Raw genomic sequence first — 19,751 nt, 5'->3', positions numbered from 1 at the left:
CGGGCAGCCAGCCAGCCTGTCGGCCCCGCGGCCTGCACAGGCGGAGTGGGGACCCTCGCGCTCGATGACTCTGCTCCCAGGGAGGTGGCAGAGGGGCGGCCGCGGTGCTTTGACTTTGAGCGGTCCCCACTCCGCACATTGAGAAATAGTCACTTTGTCAAAGACCGCACACCGCTCGTTCCCTTATATGCAAAAAAGGTGTTCGTCCTGACGTTTTGCGAGGCCCTAATTTACCGCCGTCGGCGCTATCAGGGGAAACGGGCCCGCTCCTTCCGCCCTCCTGGAACCGTGCCTCGGCCCGGAGCGACCAGGATTACCCTCATACCGGTTCTCACGACATGCATTGACACTCGGCTCAGCCCCGGCAGCCGCAGCTCCCGCCGGCCCGGCCAGCCGGGTCCGCCCCCCGTGGCCGGCGCCTGGAGCGTTTGGACTTTGTCGTTTTTTCAAAGACTCATCTCTGCCAACTGCCCTGGGCTTCAGCAGTGGCTGCCGCGGGCTGTGCACGGCCTCCTGGGGGAGTCCCGCCTGCCCGCGCAGGCAGCTAGGACAGGGTTATCAGCGCTCTCAGGGGGGCCTCCGCAGACCCCCCACAGGTGGCTTCGTACACCTCTTGAACGTGGCGCCCGGCCGCTCGGAGAGCGGGGTCTACCCGGGCAGCCAGCCGGCCTGTCGGCCCCGCGGCCTGGACAGGCGGAGTGGGGACACTCGCGCTCGATGACTCTGCTCCCAGGGAGGTGGCAGAGGGGCGGCCGCGGTGCTTTGACTTTGAGCGGCCCCCACTCCCTTCCCAGCACTCTGAGAAATAGTCACTTTGTCAAAGACCGCACACCGCTCGTTCCCTTATATGCAAAAAAGGTGTTCGTCCTGACGTTTTGCGAGGCCTTAATTTACCGCCGTCGGCGCTATCAGGGGGAACAGGCCCGCTCCTTCCGCCTTCCTGGAACCGTGCCTCGGCCCCGAGGGCCCAGGATTACCCTCATACCGGTTCTCACGACAAGCATCGACACTCGGCTCAGCCCCAGCCGCCGCAGCTCCCGCCGGCCCGGCCAGCCGGGTCCGCCCTCCGTGGCCGGCGCCTGGAGCGTTTGGACTTTGTCGTTTTTCTCAAAGACTCATCTCTGCCAACTGCCGTGGGATTCAGCAGGGGCTGCCACGGCTGTTCCCCGCCTCCTGGGTGTCCTGCCCTGCAACACCGGAGGGTCAGGGGGGGTCTTGAGCAACTACTGGTAGGTGCAGCACCTCGGGGGCCCTCTGCAGCCAGCACACTGCTGCCAACAGCCCGCTCCCCATCACCAGCCAGCCCCTTCTGCATACATCTGGCGGGGGTGCTTTTTTGACTTCCCCCATTTTGGCCTATGGGGAAAAGCCAGGGGGAAAACCTCCAGAGTCAGGCCAACCTCCTGGAACTCCAGCTCGGCCTGGAGCTACTGGTTTGCCCCCTTCCCGGTTCTCAGGACATGCCTTGACACTCGGCTCTTCCCCAGCCGCCGCAGCTCCCCTCGGCCCGGCCAGCCGGGTCCGCCCCCCTGACCGGCGCCCGGAGCAGTTTGGACTTTGTCGTTTTTTTTCTCCAAGACTCATCTCTGCCAACTGCCAAGGACTTCAGCAGGGGCTGCCACCTGCTGTTCCCCGCCAATGGGTGTCCTACCCTGCAACACCGGAGGCTCAGGCAGGGTCTTGAGCAACTGCTGGTAGGTGCTCTCAGGGGGCCCCTCCACACCCCCAGGCCCACATCCAGGGCCTCCCTCCCGGCCCCTGGAGCAGCCAGCACCCCCTCACCGTCAGCACTCTCTCCCCGTTGGGACTGTGAAACTTTTCTGACCGTGCAAGCTTCGTCAAACGGCAAGGGGGCAACCGGCGTTCTGTGCCCGGCCTCCTGGGGTCCTGCCCGGGCACATCGGAGGCTCAGCCTGGGTTTTCAGCCACCACGGGCAGGTGCACTCAGGGGGCCCTCCGCAGCCGCCCATGCACACCTCTGCAGCCAGCACACCGCTGCCAACAGCCCGCTCCCCATCACCAGCCAGCCCCTTCTGCATACATCTGGCGGGGGTGCTTTTTTGACTTCCCCCCTTTTGGCCTATGGGGAAAAGCCAAGGGGAAAACCTCCAGAGTCAGGCCGACCTCCTGGAACTAGAGCTCGGCCTGGAGCCACCGGTTTGTCCCCTTCCCGGTTCTCAGGACCTGCACTGACACTCGGCTCAGCACCGGCAGCTGCAGCCCCCGCCGGCCCGGCCAGCCGGGTCCGCACCCCTGGCCGGCACGCCTGGAGCGTTTGGACTTTGTCATTTTCATGACTTGTCTCCTCAGACATTGTCCGACTGCAAGGGGGGCGGCCGCGGTCCGTGCCCAGCCTCCAGGGGTTGCCCCCGGCCCCTGGAGCAGCCAGCACCCCCCTCGCCGTCAGCACTCTCTCCCCGTTGGGACTTTGAAACTTTTCTGACCGTGCAAGCTTCGTCAAACGGCAAGGGGGCAACCGGCGTTCTGTGCCCGGCCTCCTGGGGTCCTGCCCGGGCACATCGGAGGCTCAGCCTGGGTTTTCAGCCACCACGGGCAGGTGCACTCGGGGGGCCCTCCGCAGCCGCCCATGCACACCTCTGCAGCCAGCACACCGCTGCCAACAGCCCGCTCCCCATCACCAGCCAGCCCCTCTGCATACATCTGCTGGGGGTGCTTTTTTGACTTCCCCCATTGTGGCCAATGGGAAAATGCCAAGGGGAAAACCTCCGGAGTCAGGCCCACCTCCTGGAACTCCATCCCGGCCTGGAGCTACTAGTTTGTCCCCTTTCCGGTTCTCAGGACATGCATTGACACTCGGCTCTTCCCAAGCCGCCGCAGCTCCCGCCGGCCCGTCCAGCCGGGTCCGCACCCCTGGCCGGCGCCTGGAGCGTTTGGACTTTGTCGTTTTTCCTCAAAGACTCATCTCTGCCAACTGCCCTGGGCTTCAGCAGTGGCTGCCGCGGGCTGTGCACGGCCTACTGGGGGGTCCCGCCTGCCCGCGCAGGCAGCTAGGACAGGGCTCTCAGCAAGGGCTTGGAGGCGGTGTCAGGGGGGCCTCCGCAGCACCCCCAAGGTGGCTTCCTACACCTCTCGAACGTTGGGGCCCGGCCGCTCGGAGAGCGGGGTCTGCCCGGGCAGCCAGCCAGCCTGTCGGCCCCGCGGCCTGGACAGGCGGAGTGGGGACACTCGCGCTCGATGACTCTGCTCCCAGGGAGGTGGCAGAGGGGCGGCCGCGGTGCTTTGACTTTGAGCGGTCCCCACTCCTCAGCACATTGAGAAATAGTCACTTTGTCAAGGACCGCACACCGCTCGTTCCCTTATATGCAAAAAAGGTGTTCGTCCTGACGTTTTGCGAGGCCCTAATTTACCGCCGTCGGCGCTATCAGGGGAAACGGGCCCGCTCCTTCCGCCCTCCTGGAACCGTGCCTCGGCCCGGAGCGACCAGGATTACCCTCATACCGGTTCTCACGACATACATCGACACTCGGCTCAGCCCCGGCAGCCGCAGCTCCCGCCGGCCCAGCCAGCCGGGTCCGCCACCCTGGCCGGCACGCCTGGAGCGTTTGGACTTTGTCGTTTTTTCAAAGACTCATCCCTGCCAACGACTTCAGCAGGGGCTGCCACCTGCTGTTCCCCGCCAATGGGTGTCCTGACCTGCAACACCGGAGGGTCATGGGGGGTCTTGAGCAACTACTGGTAGGTGCAGCACCTCGGGGGCCCTCTGCAGCCAGCACACTGCTGCCAACAGCCCGCTCCCCGTCACCCCCCAGCCCCTCTGCATACATCTGCCGGGGGTGCTTTTTTGACTTCCCCCATGTTGGCCTATGGGGAAAAGCCAGGGGGAAAACCTCCAGAGTCAGGCCGACCTCCTGGAACCCTAGCCCGGCCTGGAGCTACTGGTTTGCCCCCTTCCCGGTTCTCAGGACATGCCTTGACACTCGGCTCTTCCCCAGCCGCCGCAGCTCCCGTCGGCCCGGCCAGCCGGGTCCGCCCCCCTGACCGGCGCCTGGAGCAGTTTGGACTTTGTCATTTTTTTCAAAGACTCATCTCTGCCAAGGACTTCAGCAGGGGCTGCCACCTGCTTTTCCCCGCCAATGGGTGTCCTGCCCTGCAACACCGGAGGCTCAGGCAGGGTCTTGAGCAACTGCTGGTAGGTGCTCTCAGGGGGCCCCGCCACACCCCCAGGCCCACCTCCAGGGCCTCCCTCCCGGCCCCTGGAGCAGCCAGCACCCCCCTCACCGTCAGCACTCTCTCCCCGTTGGGACTTTGAAACTTTTCTGACCGTGCAAGCTTCATCAAACGGCAAGGGGGCAACCGGCGTTCTGTGCCCGGCCTCCTGGGGTCCTGCCCGGGCACATCGGAGGCTCAGCCTGGGTTTTCAGCCACCACGGGCAGGTGCACTCGGGGGGCCCTCCGCAGCCGCCCATGCACACCTCTGCAGCCAGCACACCGCTGCCAACAGCCCGCTCCCCATCACCAGCCAGCCCCTCTGCATACATCTGCCGGGGGTGCTTTTTTGACTTCCCCCATTTTGGCCAATGGGAAAAGCCAGGGGGAAAACCTCCAGAGTCAGGCCGACCTCCTGGAACTCCAGCTCGGCCTGGAGCTACTGGTTTGTCCCCTTCCCGGTTCTCAGGACATGCATCGACACTCGGCTCAGCCCCGGCAGCCGCAGCCCCCGCCAGCCCGGCCAGCCGGGTCCGCCCCCCTGGCCGGCGCCTGGAGCGTTTGGACTTTGTCATTTTCATGACTTGTCTCCTCGAACTTTGTTCGACTGCAAGGGGGTGTGCCCAGCCTCCAGGGGTTGCCCCCGGCCCCTGGAGCAGCCAGCTCCCCCTCGCCCTCAACACTCTCTCTCCGTGGGGACTTTGAAACTTTTTCTGACCGTGCAAGCTTCATCGGACGGCAAGGGGGCAAGCTGTGGTCTGTGCCCGGCCTCCTGGGTTCCTGCCCGGGGCACATCGGAGGCTCAGCCTGGGTTTTCAGCCACCACCGGTAGGTGCGCTTTGGGGGCCCTCCGCAGCCGCCCTGGGCCACCCCTGCAGCCAGCGCACTGCTGCCAACAGCCCGCTCTCCATCACCAGCCAGCCCCGTCCGCGCACATCTGCCGGGGGTGCTTTTTTGAGAAATACTGTCACTTTGTCAAGGACCACACACCGCTCGTTCCCTTATACCCCGACAAGGTGTTCGTGGTGACGTTTTGCGAGGCCTTATTTTACCGCCGTCGGCGCTATCAGGTGAAACAGGCGCGCTCCTTCCGCCCTCCTGGAACCGTGGCTCGGCCCGGAGCGACCAGGATTACCCTCATACCGGTTCTCACCACCTGCGTTGACACTCGGCTCCGCCCCGGCAGCTGCAGCTCCCGCCGCCCCGGCCGGCCGGGTCCGCTCCCCTGGCCGGCACGCCTGGAGCGTTTGGACTTTGTCATTTTCATGACTTGTCTCCTCAAACCTTGTTCGACTGCCAGGGGGGCTGCCGCAGTCCGTGCCCAGCCTCCAGGGGTTGCCCCCGGCCCCTGGAGCTGCCGGCACCCCCCTCACCGTCAGCACTCTCTCCCCGTTGGGACTTTGAAACTTTTCTGACCGTGCAAGCTTCATCAAACGGCAAGGGGGCAGGCTGCGGTCTGTGCCCGGCCTCCTGGGGTCCTGCCCGGGCACATCGGAGGCTCAGCCTGGGTTTTCAGCCACCACTGGCAGGTGCACTCAGGGGGCCCTACGCAGACGCCCATGCACACCTATGCAGCCAGCACACTGCTGCCAACAGACCACTCTCCGTCACCCGCCAGCCCCTCTGCATACATCTGCTGGAGGTGCTTTTTTGACTTCCCCCATTTTGGCCTATGGGGAAAAGCCAGGGGGAAAACCTCCAGAGTCAGGCCGACATCCTGGAACTCCAGCTCGGCCCAGAGCCACCGGTCTGTCCCCTTCCCGGTTCTCAGGACATGCATTGACACTCGGCTCAGCCCCGGCAGCCGCAGCCCCCGCCGGCCCGGCCGGCCGGGTCCGCACCCCTGGCCGGCACGCCTGGAGCGTTTGGACTTTGTCATTTTCATGACTTGTCTCCTCAAACTTTGTTCGACTGCAAGGGGGGCGGCCGCGGTCCGTGCCCAGCCTCCAGGGGCTGCCCCGGGCCCCTGGAGCAGCCAGCGCCCCCTCGCCGTCAACACTCTCTCCCCGTTGGGACTTTGAAACTTTTTCTGACCGTGCAAGCTTCATCAAACGGCAAGGGGGCAGGCTGCGGTCTGTGCCCGGCCTCCTGGGGTCCTGCCCGGGGACATCGGAGGCTCAGGCAGGGTCTTGAGCTACTGCTGGTAGGTGCACTCAGGGGGCCCTCTTCAGCCGCCCAGGGCCACCCCTGCAGCCACCACACAGCTGCCAACAGCCCGCTCTCCATCACCCCCCAGCCCCTCTGCATACATCTGCTGGGGGTGCTTTTTTGCCTCCCCCCGTTTTGGCCTATGGGGAAAAGCCAGGGGGAAAACCTCCAGAGTCAGGCCGACCTCCTGGAACTCCAGCTCGGCCTGGAGCTACTGGTCTGTCCCCTTCCCGGTTCTCAGGAGATGCATCGACACTCGGCTCAGCCCCGGCAGCCGCAGCACCCGCCGGCCAGGCCAGCCGGGTCCGCCCCCCTGGCCGGCGCCTGGAGCAGTTTGGACTTTGTCATTTTCATGACTTGTCTCCTCAAACTTTGTTCTACTGCAAGGGGGGCTGCCGCGGTCCGTGCCCAGCCTCCAGGGGTTCCCCCCCCCGGCCCCTGGAGCAGCCAGCACCCCCTCGCCGTCAACACTCTCTCCCCGTCGGGACTTTGAAACTTTTCTGACCGTGCAAGCTTCATCAAACGGCAAGGGGGCAGGCTGCGGTCTGTGCCCGGCCTCCTGGGGTCCTGCCCGGGGATATCGGAGGCTCAGGCAGGGTCTTCAGCAACTGCTGGTAGGTGCTCTCAGGGGGCCCCTCCACACCCCCAGGCCCACCTCCAGGGCTTCCCTCCCGGCCCCTGGAGCAGCCAGCACCCCCTCACCGTCAGCACTCTCTCCCCGTTGGGACTTTGAAACTTTTCTGACCGTGCAAGCTTCATCAAACGGCAATGGGGGGGGCAACCGGCGGTCTGTGCCCGGCCTCCTGGGGTCCTGCCCGGGGACATCGGAGGCTCAGCCAGGGTGTTGAGCAACTACTGGTAGGTGCTCTCAGGGGGCCCTCCGCAGCCGCCCCGGGCCACCCCTGCAGCCGGCACACCGCTGCCAACAGCCCGCTCTCCGTCACCAGCCAGCCCCGTCCGCGCACATCTGCCGGGGGTGCTTTTTTTGAGACACACTGTCACTTTGTCAAAGACCGCACACCGCTCGTTCCCTTATACCCCGACAAGGTGTTCGTGCTGACGTTTTGCGAGGCCTTATTTTACCGCCGTCGGCGCTATCAGGGGAAACAGGCCCGCTCCTTCCGCCCTCCTGGAACCGTGCCTCGGCCCGGAGCGGCCAGGTTTACCCTCATGCCGGTTCTCGTGACATGCATCGACACTCGGCTCAACCCCGTCAGCCGCAGCTCCCGCCGGCCCGGCCAGCCGGGTCCGCCCCCCCTGGCCGGCGCCTGGAGCAGTTTGGACTTTGTCATTTTCATGACTTGTCTCCTCAAACTTTGTTCGACTGCAAGGGGGGCTGCCGCAGTCTGTGCCCAGCCTCCAGGGGTTGCCACCGGAGCAGCCAGCACCCCCTCGGCGTCAACACTCTCTCCCCGTTGGGACTTTGAAACTTTTCTGACCGTGCAAGCTTCATCAAACGGCAAGGGGGGCAGGCTGCGGTCTGTGCCCGGCCTGCTGGGGTCCTGCCCGGGGACATCGGAGGCTCAGCCAGGGTTTTGAGCCACCGCTGGCAGGTGCACTCAGGGGGCCCTCCGCAGCCGCCCAGGCACACCTCTTCAGCCAGCACACTGCTGCCAAACACCCGCTCCCCATCACCCCCCAGCCCCTCTGCATACATCTGCTGGGGGTGCTTTTTTGACTTCCCCCATTTTGGCCTATGGGGAAAAGCCAGGGGGAAAACCTCCAGAGTCAGGCCGACCTTCTGGAACTCGAGCTCGGCCTGGAGCCGCCGGTTTGTCCCCTTCCCGGTTCTCAGGACCTGCATTGACACTCGGCTCAGCCCCGGCAGCCGCAGCCCCCGCCGGCCCAGCCAGCCGGGTCCGCCCCCCTGGCCGGCGCCTGGAGCGTTTGGACTTTGTCATTTTCATGGCTTGTCTCCTCAAACTTTGTCCGACTGCAAGGGGGGCTGCCGCAGTCCGTGCCCAGCCTCCAGGGGTTGTCCCCGGCCCCTGGAGCAGCCAGCACCCCCTCGCCGTCAACGCTCTCTCCCCGTTGGGACTTTGAAACTTTTCTGACCGTGCAAGCTTCGTCAAACGGCAATGGGGCAAGCGGCGGGCTCTGCCCGGCCTCCTGGGGTCCTGCCCGGGGACATCGGAGGCTCAGCCAGGGTGTTGAGCCACCGCTGGCAGGTGCACTCAGGGGGCCCTCCGCAGCCGCCCATGCCCACCCCTGCAGCCAGCACACGGCTGCCAACAGCCCGCTCTCCGTCACCCCCCAGCCCCTCTGCATACATCTGCTGGGGGTGCTTTTTTGGCTCCCCCCCCGTTTTGGCCTATGGGGAAAAGCCAGGGGGAAAACCTCCAGAGTCAGGCCGACCCCCCGGAACTCCAACCCGGCCTGGAGCCACCGGTTTGTCCCCTTCCCGGTTCTCAGGACATGCATTGACACTCGGCTCAGCCCCGGCAGCCGCAGCCCCCGCCGGCCCGGCCAGCCGGGTCCGCCACCCTGCCCGGCGCCTGGAGCGTTTGGACTTTGTCGTTTTTTCTCCAAGACTCGCCTCTGGCACATGCCATGGACCTCAGCGGGGGCTGCTCCCCGCCTCCTGGGTGTCCTGCCCGGGCACATCGGAGGCTCAGCCTGGGTCTTGGGCCCCTTCTGGTAGGTGCACTTTGGGGGCCCTCCGCAGCCGCCCAGGCCCACCTCCTGCAGCCACCACACAGCTGCCAACTGCCCGCTCTCCGTCACCCGCCAGCCCCTCTGCATACATCTGCTGGGGGTGCTTTTTTGACTTCCCCCATTGTGGCCAATGGGACAATGCCAAGGGGAAAACCTCCAGAGTCCTGCCGACCTCCTGGAACTCCAACCCGGCCTGGAGCCACCGGTTTGTCCCCTTCCCGGTTCTCAGGACCTGCATTGACACTCGGCTCAGCCCCGGCCGCCGCAGCTCCCGCCGGCCCCGGCCAGCCGGGTCCGCACCCCAGGCCGGCGCCTGGAGCGTTTGGACTTTGTCATTTTCATGACTTGTCTCCTCAAACTTTGTTCGACTGCAAGGGGGGCTGCCGCAGTCCGTGCCCAGCCTCCAGGGGTTGCCCCCGGCCCCTGGAGCAGCCAGCACCTCCTCGCCGTCAACACTCTCCCCCCGTGGGGACTTTGAAACTTTTCTGACCGTGCAAGCTTCGTCAAACGGCAAGGGGGCAAGCGGCGGGCTCTGCCCGGCCTCCTGGGGTCCTGCCCGGGGACATCGGAGGCTCAGCGGGGGTTTTCAGCCACCACTGGTAGGTGCGCTTTGGGGGCCCTCCGCAGCCGCCCCGGGCCACCCCTGCAGCCAGCACACTGCTGCCAACAGCCCGCCGCTCTCCCACACCAGCCAGCCCCGTCTGCACACATCTGCCGGGGGTGCTTTTTTGAGAAACACTGTCACTTTGTCAAAGACCGCACACCGCTCGTTCCCTTATACCCCGACAAGGTGTTCGTGCTGACGTTTTGCGAGGCCTTATTTTACCGCCGTCGGCGCTATCAGGGGAAGCGGGCCCGCTCCTTCCGCCCTCCTGGAACCGTGCCTCGGCCCGGAGCGGCCAGGTTTACCCTCATACCGGTTCTCGTGACCTGCATTGACACTCGGCTCTTCCCCGGCCGCCGCAGCTCCCGCCGGTCCGACCAGCTGGGTCCGCCCCCCTGGACGGCACGCCTGGAGCGTTTGGACTTTGTCATTTTCATGACTCGTCTCCTCAAACTTTGTTCGACTGCAAGGGGGGCTGCCGCAGTCCGGGCCCAGCCTCCAGCGGTTGCCCCCGGCCGCTGGAGCTGCCAGCACCCCCTCGCCGTCAACACTCTCTCCCCGTTGGGACTTTGAAACTTTTCTGACCGTGCAAGCTTCGTCAAACGGCAATGGGGGGCAACCGGCGTTCTGTGCCCGGCCTCCTGGGGTCCTGCCCGGGCACATCGGAGGCTCAGCCTGGGTTTTCAGCCACCACGGGCAGGTGCACTCAGGGGGCCCACCGCAGCCGCCCAGGCCCACCCCTGCAGCCACCACGCAGCTGCCAACAGCCCGCTCTCCGTCACCCCCCAGCCCCTTCTGCATACATCTGCCGGGGGTGCTTTTTTGACTTCCCCCCTTTTGGCCTATGGGGAAAAGCCAGGGGGAAAACCTCCAGAGTCAGGCCGACCTTCTGGAACTCCAGCTCGGACTGGAGCCACCGGTTTGTCCCCTTCCCGGTTCTCAGGAGATGCATCGACACTCGGCTCAGCCCCGGCAGCCGCAGCACCCGCCGGCCAGGCCAGCCACGTCCGCCCCCCTGGCCGGCGCCTGGAGCGTTTGGACTTTGTCGTTTTTTTCCCCAAGACTCGCCTCTGCCAACTGCCAAGGACTTCAGCAGGGGCTGCCACGGCTGTTCCCCGCCTCCTGGGGTTCATGCCCGGGCACATCGGAGGCTCAGGCAGGGTCTTGAGCAACTACTGTTGGGTGCTCTCAGGGGGGCCCCTCCACACCCCCAGGCCGACCTCCAGGGGCTGCCCCCGGACCCTGGAGCAGCCTGCACCCCCCTCGCCGTCAACACTCTCCCCCCGTTGGGACTTTGAAACTTTTCTGACCGTGCGAGCTTCATCGGACGGGAAGGGGGCGACCTGCGGGCTCTGCCCGGCCTCCCGGGGTCCCTGCCCGGGCCCCGTGGGAGGTACAGGCAGGGTTTCTCACCTACTACCCGTAGGCACTCTCAGGGGGCCCTCCGCGCCCTCAGGCCGCCCTCCCCGGGCTTCCCCCGGGTCCGCGGAGCAGCCCGCCACCCCTCGCCGCACTGTCTCTCGCCCCCCGTCGGGACTTTGAAACTTTTCCCCCCCGTGCAAACCTCACCGGGGGGCAGAGGGAGAGACCTGCGGGCCGTGCCCGGCCTCCCGGGACTCCCTCCGGGCAGCGCGGGCGGCTCGGACGGGGTTTTCAGCGAGTGCTGGGGGGGGTGTCTTCGGGGGCCCCCCGCGGGCCCCCCGGGGCACCTGCGCGGGGTGGCCCCTGCTGCCAGGCACCCACTCCCCATCGACCATCCAGCCCCCCTACATACATCTGGCGGGGGTGCTTTTTTGAGTTCCCCCATTTTGGCAACTTGGCACCTCCTATGGGGAAACCGGCAAAATCATGCCGACCTCCTGGAACTCCGGCTCGGCCTGGAGCCGCCGGTTTGTCCCCTTCCCGGTTCTCAGGCATTTTCGGACTTTGTCATTTTTTCAGCACTCTGTCAATGCGGCCAGCGGGAGCTGCCGCGGTCTGTGCCCAGGCACCAGGCACTAAAAACGGACACAGTCGGAGGGTCAGGGGGTGTCTCGGCCAGATACTGAAAAACACTCAGGGGGTGCCCAGGCACCAGGCGCTCCAAACGGACACAGTCGGAGGGTCAGGGGGTGTCTCGGCCAGATACTGGAAAACACTCAGGGGCGCCCGGAGGCTGCACAGGGCCACCCCAGGCCGCTCCCCCGGGCACCCGGGCGGCCATATTGGCGGCTGAGACCCCCTCTTCAGCGAACGCCAGGGGGCGCTCAGGGGCACACGGGGGCTGCTCCACTCGCCCCAGGGCGGCCCCCGCGGGTACCCGGGCGGCCATATTGGCGGCTGGGACCCCCTCTTGAGCAAACGCCAGGGGGGCGCTCAGGGACGCACGGGGGCTGCTCCACTCGCCCCAGGCCGGCCTCCCTGGGTACCCGGGCGGGCACATTAGCGGCTGAGACCCCCTCTCCACCAGAGACCGGGGGGCGCTCGGGGACACACGGGGGCTGCTCCACTCGCCCCAGGCCGGACTCCCTGAGGCGGGCACATTAGCGGCTGAGACCCCCTCTCCACCAGAGACCGGGGGGCGCTCGGGGACACACGGGGGCTGCTCCACTCGCCCCAGGCCGGACTCCCTGAGGCGGGCACATTAGCGGCTGAGGCCCCCTCTCCACCAAAGACCGGGGGACGCTCAGGGACACACGGGGGCTGCTCCACTCGCACCAGGCCGGCCTCCCTGAGGCGGGCACATTAGCGGCTGAGACCCCCTCTTCAGCAAACGTCAGGGGACACTCAGGGACACGCGGGGGCTGCTCCACTCGCCCCAGGCCGGCCTCCCTGAGGCGGGCACATTAGCGGCTGAGACCCCCTCTCGACCAAAGACCGGGGGACGCTCAGGGACACACGGGGGCTGCTCCACTCGCCCCAGGCCGGCCTCCCTGAGGCGGGCACATTAGCGGCTGAGGCCCCCTCTCCACCAAAGACCGGGGGACGCTCAGGGACACACGGGGGCTGCTCCACTCGCCCCAGGCCGGCCTCCCTGAGGCGGGCACATTAGCGGCTGAGACCCCCTCTCGACCAAAGACCGGGGGACGCTCAGGGACACACGGGGGCTGCTCCACTCGCCCCAGGCCGGCCTCCCTGAGGCGGGCACATTAGCGGCTGAGGCCCCCTCTCCACCAAAGACCGGGGGACACACAGGGACACACGGGGGCTGCTCCACTCGCCCCAGGCCGGCCTCCCTGAGGCGGGCACATTAGCGGCTGAGGCCCCCTCTCCACCAGAGACCGGGGGACGCTCAGGGACACACGGGGGCTGCTCCACTCGCCCCAGGCCGGCCTCCCTGAGGCGGGCACATTAGCGGCTGAGACCCCCTCTCCACCAAAGACCGGGGGACGCTCAGGGACACACGGGGGCTGCTCCACTCGCCCCAGGCCGGACTCCCTGAGGCGGGCACATTAGCGGCTGAGACCCCCTCTCCACCAAAGACCGGGGGGGCACTCGGGGACACACGGGGGCTGCTCCACTCGCCCCAGGCCGGACTCCCTGAGGCGGGCACATTAGCGGCTGAGACCCCCTCTCCACCAGAGACCGGGGGGCGCTCGGGGACACACGGGGGCTGCTCCACTCGCCCCAGGCCGGCCTCCCTAGGTACCCAGGCGGGCACATTAGCGGCTGAGACCCCCTCTTCAGCAAACGCCAGGGGACACTCAGGGACACACGGGGGCTGCTCCACTCGCCCCAGGCCGGCCTCCCTAGGTACCCGGGCGGGCACACTAGCGGCTGAGACCCCCTCTCGACCAAAGACCGGGGGACGCTCAGGGACACACGGGGGCTGCTCCACTCGCCCCAGGCCGGCCTGCCTAGGTACCCGGGCGGGCACATTAGCGGCTGAGACCCCCTCTCGACCAAAGACCGGGGGACGCTCAGGGACACACGGGGGCCGCTCCACTCACCCCCAGGCCGACCTCCAGGGCCTCCCTCCCGGCCCCTGGAGCAGCCAGCGCCCCCTCGCCGTCAACACTCTCTCCCCCGTTGGGACTTTGAAACTTTTTCTGACCGTGCGAGCTTCATCGGACGGCAAAGGGGGCAAGCTGCGGTCCGTGCCCGGCCTGCTGGGGTCCTGCCCGGGGACATCGGAGGCTCAGCCAGGGTCTTGAGCCACCGCTGGCAGGTGCACTTTGGGGGCCCTCCGCAGCCGCCCCGGGCCACCCCTTGCAGCCAGCACACTGCTGCCAACAGCCCGCCGCTCTCCGTCACCAGCCAGCCCCGTCTGCACGCATCTGCCGGGGGTGCTTTTTTTGGAGAAATACTGTCACTTTGTCAAAGACCGCACACCGCTCGTTCCCTTATACCCCGACAAGGTGTTCGTGCTGACGTTTTGCGAGGCCTTATTTTACCGTCGTCGGCGCTATCAGGGGAAACGGGCCCGCTCCTTCCGCCCTCCTGGAACCCTGGCTCGGCCCGGAGCGACCAGGATTACCCTCATACCGGTTCTCACCACCTGCATCGACACGCGGCTCTGCCCCGGCCGCCGCAGCTCTCGCCGGCCCGGCCGGGTCCGCACCCCTGGCCGGCACGCCTGGAGCGTTTGGACTTTGTCGTTTTTTTTCTCCAAGAGTCGCCTCTGGCACATGCCATGGACTTCAGCGGGGGCTGCTCCCCGCCCCCTGGGTGTCCTGCCCGGGCACATCGGAGGCTCAGCCTGGGTCTTCAGCCCCTACTGGTAGGTGCGCTTTGGGGGCCCTCCGCAGCCGCCCGGGGCCCATCCCTGCAGCCAGCACACGGCTGCCAGCAGCCACCACACAGCTGCCAACAGCCACCACACAGCTGCCAACAGCCCGCTCTCCGTCACCCCCCAGCCCCTCCTGCATACATCTGCTGGGGGTGCTTTTTTGCCTCCCCCCGTTTTGGCCTATGGAGAAAAGCCAGGGGGAAAACCTCCAGAGTCAGGCCGACCTCATGGAACTCCAACCCGGCCTGGAGCCACCGGTTTGTCCCCTTCCCGGTTCTCAGGACATGCGTCGACGCTCGGCTCAGCCCCGGCCGCCGCAGCTCCCGCCGGCCCGGCCAGCCGGGTCCACACCCCTGGCCAGCGCCTGGAGCGTTTGGACTTTGTCATTTTTTCAAAGACTCATCTCTGCCAACTGCCGTGGGCTTCAGCGGGGGCTGCTCCCCGCCTCCTGGGTGTCCTGCCCGGGCACATCGGAGGTTCAGCCTGGGTCTTCAGCCCCTACTGGTAGGTGCACTCCGGGGGCCCTCCGCAGCCGCCCGGGGCCCACCCCTGCAGCCAGCACACGGCTGCCAGCAGCCACCACACAGCTGCCAACAGCCCGCTCCCCATCACCCCCCAGCCCAACTCTGCATACATCTGCTGGGGGTGCTTTTTTTACTTCCCCCGTTTTGGCCTATGGGGAAATGCCAAGGGGAAAACCTCCAGAGTCAGGCCGACCTCATGGAACTCCAACCCGGCCTGGAGCTACTGGTTTGCCCCCTTCCCGGTTCTCAGGACATGCATCGACACTCGGCTCTTCCCCAGCCGCCGCAGCTCCCGCCGGCCCGGCCAGCCGGGTCCGCACCCCTGACCAGCGCCTGGAGCGTTTGGACTTTGTCATTTTTTCTCAAAGACCAATCTCTGCCAACTGCCCTGGGCTTCAGCGGGGGCTGCTCCCCGCCTCCTGGGTGTCCTGCCCGGGCACATCGGAGGCTCAGCCTGGGTCTCGAGCCCCCTACTGGTAGGTGCACTACGGGGGCCCTCCGCAGCCGCCCAGGCCCACCCCTGCAGCCAGCACACGGCTGCCAGCAGCCACCACACAGCTGCCAACAGCCCACTATCCATCACCCACCAGCCCCTCTGCATACATCTGCTGGGGGTGCTTTTTTGACTTCCCCCCTTTTGGCCTATGGGGAAAAGCCAGGGGGGAAACCTCCAGAGTCAGGCCGACCTCATGGAACTCCAACCCGGCCTGGAGCCACCGGTTTGTCCCCTTCCCGGTTCTCAGGACATGCATCGACACTCGGCTCAGCCCCGGCCGCCGCAGCCCCCGCCAGCCCGGCCAGCCGGGTCCGCCACCCTGCCCGGCGCCTGGAGCGTTTGGACTTTGTCGTTTTTTTTCTCCAAGACTCACCTCTGGCACATGCCATGGACCTCAGCGGGGGCTGCTCCCCGCCTCCTGGGTGTCCTGCCCGGGCACATCGGAGGCTCAGCCTGGGTCTCGAGCCCCCTACTGGTAGGTGCACTACGGGGGCCCTCCGCAGCCGCCCAGGCCCACCCCTGCAGCCAGCACACGGCTGCCAGCAGCCACCACACAGCTGCCAACAGCCCACTATCCATCACCCACCAGCCCCTCTGCATACATCTGCTGGGGGTGCTTTTTTGACTTCCCCCCTTTTGGCCTATGGGGAAAAGCCAGGGGGGAAACCTCCAGAGTCAGGCCGACCTCATGGAACTCCAACCCGGCCTGGAGCCACCGGTTTGTCCCCTTCCCGGTTCTCAGGACATGCATCGACACTCGGCTCAGCCCCGGCCGCCGCAGCCCCCGCCAGCCCGGCCAGCCGGGTCCGCCACCCTGCCCGGCGCCTGGAGCGTTTGGACTTTGTCGTTTTTTTTCTCCAAGACTCACCTCTGGCACATGCCATGGACCTCAGCGGGGGCTGCTCCCCGCCTCCTGGGTGTCCTGCCCGGGCACATCGGAGGCTCAGCCTGGGTCTCGAGCCCCCTACTGGTAGGTGCACTACGGGGGCCCTCCGCAGCCGCCCAGGCCCACCCCTGCAGCCAGCACACGGCTGCCAGCAGCCACCACACAGCTGCCAACAGCCCACTATCCATCACCCACCAGCCCCTCTGCATACATCTGCTGGGGGTGCTTTTTTGACTTCCCCCCTTTTGGCCTATGGGGAAAAGCCAGGGGGGAAACCTCCAGAGTCAGGCCGACCTCATGGAACTCCAACCCGGCCTGGAGCCACCGGTTTGTCCCCTTCCCGGTTCTCAGGACATGCATCGACACTCGGCTCAGCCCCGGCCGCCGCAGCCCCCGCCAGCCCGGCCAGCCGGGTCCGCCACCCTGCCCGGCGCCTGGAGCGTTTGGACTTTGTCGTTTTTTTTCTCCAAGACTCACCTCTGGCACATGCCATGGACCTCAGCGGGGGCTGCTCCCCGCCTCCTGGGTGTCCTGCCCGGGCACATCGGAGGCTCAGGCAATGTCTTGAGCCACCGCTGGCAGGTGCACTCAGGGGGCCCTCCGCAGCCGCCCAGGCCCACCCCTGCAGCCAGCACACGGCTGCCAGCAGCCACCACACAGCTGCCAACAGCCCGCTCTCCGTCACCCCCCAGCCCAACTCTGCATACATCTGCTGGGGGTGCTTTTTTGACTTCCCCCCTTTTGGCCTATGGGGAAAAGCCAGGGGGAAAACCTCCAGAGTCAGGCCGACCTCATGGAACTCCAACCCGGCCTGGAGCCACCGGTTTGTCCCCTTCCCGGTTCTCAGGACCTGCACTGACACTCGGCTCAACCCCGGCAGCTGCAGCCCCCGCCGGCCCGGCCAGCCGGGTCCGCACCCCTGGCCAGCGCCTGGAGCGTTTGGACTTTGTCGTTTTTTCTCAAAGACCCATCTGTGCCAACTGCCCTGGGCTTCAGCGGGGGCTGCTCCCCGCCTCCTGGGTGTCCTGCCCGGGCACATCGGAGGCTCAGCCTGGGTCTTCAGCCCCTACTGGTAGGTGCACTCGGGGGGGCCCTCCGCAGCCGCCCAGGCCCACCCTTGCAGCCAGCACACGGCTGCCAGCAGCCACCACACAGCTGCCAACAGCCCGCTCGCCATCACCCCCCAGCCCCTCCTGCATACATCTGCCGGGGGTGCTTTTTTGACTTCCCCCGTTTTGGCCAATGGGGAAATGCCAAGGGGAAAACCTCCAGAGTCAGGCCGACCTACTGGAACTCCCACCCGGCCTGGAGCCACAGGTTTGTCCCCTTCCCGGTTCTCACGACATGCATCAACACTCGGCTCAGCCCCGGCAGCCGCAGCTCCCGCCGGCCCGGCCAGCCCGGTCCGCACCCCTGGCCTGCACGCCTGGAGCGTTTGGACTTTGTCGTTTTTTCTCCAAGACTCGCCTCTGGCACATGCCATGGACTTCAGCGGGGGCTGCTCCCCGCCTCCTGGGTGTCCTGCCCGGGCACATCGGAGGCTCAGCCTGGGTCTTGAGCTACTGCTGGTAGGTGCGCTTCGGGGGCCCTCGGCAGCCGCCCAGGCCCACCCCTGCAGCCAGCACACGGCTGCCAGCAGCCACCACACAGCTGCCAACAGCCCGCTCTCCGTCACCCCCCAGCCCCTCCTGCATACATCTGCTGGGGGTGCTTTTTTGACTTCCCCCCTTTTGGCCTATGGGGAAAAGCTAAGGGGAAAACCTCCAGAGTCAGGCCGACCTCCTGGAACTCCCACCCGGCCTGGAGCCACAGGTTTGTCCCCTTCCCGGTTCTCACGACATGCATCAACACTCGGCTCAGCCCCGGCAGCCGCAGCCCCCGCCGGCCCGGCCAGCCCGGTCCGCATCCCTGGCCAGCGCCTGGAGCGTTTGGACTTTGTCATTTTTTCTCAAAGACCCGTCTCTGCCAACTGACGTGGGCTTCAGCGGGGGCTGCTCCCCGCCTCCTGGGTGTCCTGCCCGGGCACATCGGAGGGTCAGCCTGGGTCTTGAGCTACTGCTGGTAGGTGCACTACGGGGGCCCTCGGCAGCCGCCCAGGCCCACCCCTGCAGCCAGCACACGGCTGCCAGCAGCCACCACACAGCTGCCAACAGCCCGCTCCCCGTCACCCCCCAGCCCAACTCTGCATACATCTGGCGGGGGTGCTTTTTTGACTTCCCCCCTTTTGGCCTATGGGGAAAAGCCAGGGGGGAAACCTCCAGAGTCAGGCCGACCTCCTGGAACTCCAACCCGGCCTGGAGCCACCGGTCTGTCCCCTTCCCGGTTCTCAGGACATGCATCAACACTCGGCTCAGCCCCGGCAGCCGCAGCCCCCGCCGGCCCGGCCGGCCCGGTCCGCACCCCTGGCCAGCGCCTGGAGCGTTTGGACTTTGTCGTTTTTTTTCTCCAAGACTCATCTCTGCCAACTGCCGTGGGCTTCAGCGGGGGTGTCTGCTCCCCGCCTCCTGGGTGTCCTGCCCGGGCACATCGGAGGCTCAGCCTGGGTCTTGAGCCCCTACTGGTAGGTGCACTCTGAAGGCGCCCTCCGCAGCCGCCCAGGCCCACCCCTGCAGCCACCACACAGCTGCCAACAGCCCGCTCCCCGTCACCCCCCAGCCCAACTCTGCATACATCTGGCGGGGGTGCTTTTTTGACTTCCCCCGTTTTGGCCTATGGGGAAATGCTAAGGGGAAAACGTCCAGAGTCAGGCCGACCTCCTGGAACTCCAACCCGGCCTGGAGCCACAGGTTTGTCCCCTTCCCGGTTCTCACGACATGCATCGACACTCGGCTCAGCCCCGGCAGCCGCAGCTCCCGCCGGCCCGGCCAGCCGGGGTCAACCGCCCTGGCCGGCGCCTGGAGCGTTTGGACTTTGTCACTTTTTCTCCAAGACTCGATTCTGGCACATGCCATGGACTTCAGCGGGGGCTGTTCCCCGCCTCCCGGGTGTCCTGCCCGGGCACATCGGAGGCTCAGGCAATGTCTTCAACCACCGCTGGTAGGTGCACTACGGGGGCCCTCGGCAGCCGCCCAGGCCCACCCCTGCAGCCAGCACACGGCTGCCAGCAGCCACCACGCAGCTGCCAACAGCCCGCTCTCCGTCACCCCCCAGCCCCTTCTGCATACATCTGCCGGGGGTGCTTTTTTGACTTCCCCCCTTTTGGCCTATGGGGAAATGCTAAGGGGAAAACCTCCAGAGTCAGGCCGACCTCCTGGAACTCCAACCCGGCCTGGAGCCACCGGTTTGTCCCCTTCCCGGTTCTCACGACATGCATCGACACTCGGCTCAGCCCCGGCAGCCGCAGCTCCCGCCGGCCCCGGCCAGCCGGGTCAGCCCCTTTCCACCACACACCGGGCTCCGCACTTAGCCAAACCTCCAACATCCCTACGCGAGGCGACCTCTGCCCTCGCCTCCGTTTGGCTACCCGTCTCTTTGGCGGAGTTGCTTTTTTTTATTTTTTTTTTGACTTCCCCCGCTTCGGCACATAAGCAAACCCCGAGGGGAAAACCGGCAGGCCCGTGCCC

This window comes from Eleutherodactylus coqui, unplaced genomic scaffold (assembly GCF_035609145.1).
Source record: "Eleutherodactylus coqui strain aEleCoq1 unplaced genomic scaffold, aEleCoq1.hap1 HAP1_SCAFFOLD_414, whole genome shotgun sequence".
Taxonomy (NCBI): Eukaryota; Metazoa; Chordata; class Amphibia; order Anura; family Eleutherodactylidae; genus Eleutherodactylus; species Eleutherodactylus coqui.
Note: the sequence above shows the minus strand (reverse complement) of the source record.